The 4,145-nt window shown below is 42.6% G+C and overlaps 1 pseudogene across 1 annotated transcript; it reads left to right on the forward strand.

Moving 5' to 3' along the window:
* The first annotated feature begins 1,922 nt into the window (after positions 1–1,922).
* LOC311276402 (putative inhibitor of apoptosis) lies at positions 1,923–3,450 on the forward strand (annotated as a pseudogene). Its single transcript has one exon. The product of its transcript is annotated as a putative inhibitor of apoptosis (transcript).
* Positions 3,451–4,145: the final 695 nt, after the last annotated feature.

Raw genomic sequence — 4,145 nt, forward strand, 5'->3', positions numbered from 1 at the left:
TTGAAACTCAGAATTGTTTACAGCACTTTCAAAATCATTGAATTCTGACTCAGTCAAGATCTGTGATATTAGCTGGGTGATTTCAGCTAGAGACATATCGTAGAGCCGCATCTTTTTGGACAACTCTCTCCTAAACTCAGAAAAATTTATTTGCACTGATGGCAAACTTTCAGAAATTCTCTCAATATCTTTAGGACCTAAAGATGATTTGACTGCTTGTAGCTGCAGTCTGGGGGTTGCAAATGGAACTGTATCAACACCTTTTCCCTGAGGCTTTTGTCTAGCTACACACACTTCAACTGCATTTACATCTGCATTGACATTGTCTTCTATTCTATCAAAAGACTGTAAATCAGGATAGCTTTCATCTGACTGTTGGTCTTCTGAGTCACATTTGGTTGAGGCCTTGTTATGGCCCAACTTTTTCGTGAAACAGGACACTTGAGTATGCAATTGTTTGTTCTGTTCTTTTAACTTATCAATACAACGAGCTTGTTCTTGTACAATGGATAAGCTAAATTCTCTGTGACAGAAGATAATACCTTTCACATTTTTCTTCCTGATACATGCACCCAACACTTTCTTGCAATCTTCAATTGACCATACTTTGTCTGCATCAATGCCAAATTTCTTTGTTAAATTCAATCTGACTTCCTCAGTCACGATTGAGTCCATGTGCTCTCTTAACAAAGACTTAAACTCCTTGTCTGTCCATAACGGGCTAGCTAATCCACCTTTCTCTGTTGTGGGAATCAGCCTAGTATTCATTCTAACCATTTTGTGAGTTGCTTTGTTACCACACAAACAAACACTAAAAACTTCTCTCTACTGTCTTACAAACAGAGGGTACAATCTTATTAGCACATGACGCTAATCTTCTCTAGCTTACAGAGGATAGGTCTTCTCTAGCAAGAGGATACACACAATATTAACATGTAACTGTTAATCTTCCCTGCCTGAACAACAACAGAGGATAAATTTCATCTCTAAAAGAAAACATTTTTAGAGGATAAACTTAATTAACCAAACTCTACAGCTGTTTGTTAACTACTTCTCTGAACGGCGCAGAGGAAAACAATTTTGTACTGGTCTGCAAAGGTTCTTTGAATGGAGTGAAACTCACCAAGTCTTTTGTTTGTCGTGAAAGATTCCGTCTGGAAAAATTCAGTCTTTGAGATCTTTTTGGAGCTTGAAGTTTTCAATCTGGAGGAAGCTGGAAAGATTCAGTCTGGCAATCTTTGTCTGATCTTTTGTTGAGCTTGAAGTTTCAAGATTCAGATCTTTGAGCTAGAAGTTCTTTGAGTTTCCTTTTTCTCCATCCGGGTCACGGCACCATCTGTTGTAAAGTTTTTCTTTCTTCAAAGCAGAGACCAGGAGACGTTTGGGATCTCGTTCAAGTAGAAGTTATTCTTTATTGAGCGTGCTGCAGGTCTTCCAAAACAGTCTAACTCAAACATTATACCTTGTAGGTTATATACCTTCCAAGAGGGAGGGACTTACATTGAGGTTGAACAAAGCATGCAAATGAAGTAGGAACACACCCTACTCTGAGAGCGCTACCAGTTTCAATTGAATATGCGTAACTCTTCAAATGCTGATATTGGCCAGGAACTCCGGTTCTACGAGCCATCACAGAACCATTAAAGACAAACGGTTAAAGTCTCACCTAAAGCTAATCCAATCAGCATAAAACAGGTCTGGCAGAAACTGTTGGTACCATTATCCTAACCTAACCTTAAAATGCTAACTTCAATGTACTCAACTTTTACTGTTGCAAACTAAATTAAACATTTAATAAATTTGTAATCCAACAGTGTTCTGTCATGGACGACTAGACACTAGTCATAGGATGTCCAGCAGAGAGAAGGGCTTGAGTGGACACGCCCTGTGGTCACATTTTTATGTCTTCATCCAGAGTTTATATGAAATTTTCGTCCTCTCACTCTGCCTTTTCCCCGCTTCGCAACGTAGCCATCCTACAGATTTCCGCCCCTGCGACACCCGTGACATCTACCACCACGGCATCCGTTTCAGGCCAAACGGAGGAGCAGGTGGGTTACTTAAACCTGGCCCCCTCCAGTCCCATTTTGTCCCGTGGAGTTGAGGATATGTCTCACCAGCGACCTCCGGCTTGTCACAATCCTGGCATGCGTCGGGAACAGGAACGCCTTGACACCTTTCAGAATTGGACTCTTGCTACAGTCACTCCAGCCAAGCTTGCCAAAAATGGTTTCTACTACCTTGGCCAGGGAGACAGAGTGGCTTGCTTCAGTTGTGGAGGCCAGCTTAGCAACTGGGAACCGGGAGATCGGGCAATATCAGAGCACCAGAGGCATTACCCCAACTGCCGCTTCGTTCGAGGTGACCTTACAGATAATGTACCTTTATCTGGTGGTGGCCTTTCCAATGTATCTAACTCGGCAATGCAACAGTGTGAAGAAAGGATGTTCACATTTGTCAACTGACCCTCAAGAATAACTGTTCGACCAGACCAATTGGCTAAGGCTGGTTTTTACTATGTTGGTCGTAATGATGACGTGAAGTGCTTTTGTTGTGATGGTGGACTCAGATGTTAGGAGTCTGGTGATGATCCATGGGTAGAACATGCTAAGTGGTTTCCAAGATGTGAATACCTGTTGCAAGAAAAGGGCCAAGAGTTTGTTCATCAGATTCAAGCAAGATTTCCAAGACTATTTGAACAGCTATTGACTAATGGAGACAGCAACTCGAGAGAATTTGTTGATCCACCTGTTGTACACCTGGGTCCTGGAGAAGACCGTTCAGAAGATGCAGTGGCGAAGTGTGAAGTCTGCATTAGAGATGGGATTTGAGCGTGGCCTGGTGAAGCAAACCGTTCAGAGCAAAATTCTAGCAAGTGGAGAAAATTACAAAACCGTTCAAGAGTTGGTGTCTGATTTACTAAGTGCAGAAGATGAGAAGAGAGAGGAGGAGCGAGAAAGTAAGTTTCTTACTTTTCTTAAGAAACATCATCTTGTCGTGTCACAGCACCTAAAAAGTGTGCAGAGCTTAATGGACCATCTTCTAGAGGAGAACGTCATCTCACAGAAAGAGTATGACATTATTCGTAACTGCACTACAGTCAAGCAGCAGACAGGACAGCTCATTGAGTTAGTCCTGTCGAAAGGAAATGCAGCAGAGGTCTTCCGCAACTGGATCAAGAAGAATGATGTCTGCCTGCTGAGAAAACTGATGGCCCAGACAAATGAAGCTGCATCACCGAGTCAAGATCTTTCAGACTTGCCTATGGAGGAACAGTTAAGAAGACTTCAAGAGGAGCGCACATGCAAAGTTTGCATGGATAAGGAAGTGAACATTGCCTTCATCCCCTGTGGTCACCTAGTTGTGTGCAAAGAATGTGCGCCTTCTCTGCGCAAGTGCTCCATATGTAGAGGATTGGTCAAAGGCGCTGTCTGTACTTTCCTATCCTAAAGTGAAGATATTCATCATCCAAGTAACAACAGTTTTTGGATTTGCAAATTTACATTTAACTTGATGCATAAAAACAAAGGTTTCCAAAATGTTACGCGCTAATATTTGGTCTTGTTTCAGAGTCGGTCCGGTGAAAACTATGTGAACTTTGATGAGGCCGAGAACACTAGCGCTGTTAAACATGCGGTTCAATATAAGCAAGAATCCAACTCTAATGTGGACTAACTCTTAAAATATTGCCGATGAGGCCAAAAACTGCTTACCACATAAAAAGTAAGAACAATTATTAAGACATAAAACACAACGTCTGTGTGATGAGGTTCAGTTCTTTTACAGTCAGGGAAGGAAGAAGACCGGGGTCGGCTTTAACTGGGACTCTCGTTTATTCACTCGATTAAAAAATACAAACAAAAAGGTGCGCACGTAGCGCGTTCACCGTGCGACAGCACAGCATAAACACAGTCAATAATTCAGAATATAAATCGTCAGTCTTTCTCTCTCGGTCGGCAGCAGCACACGAGGTCCCAGTTCCTCTCTCTCTCCCTCTCCCTCTCTCTCTCCCGGTCGGGTTTATATCCAGTCTCTCCACGGCAATTACTGAAATCAGACACAGGTGTTCATCATCTGCACTTGACCTACTTACTCACCGCTCTCTTCCTTCCTCTCTCTCCCGCTAAGGACTCCGCAGAACCACG

Source organism: Rutilus rutilus, assembly GCF_951802725.1.
Source record: "Rutilus rutilus genome assembly, chromosome: 17".
NCBI lineage: Eukaryota > Metazoa > Chordata > Actinopteri > Cypriniformes > Leuciscidae > Rutilus > Rutilus rutilus.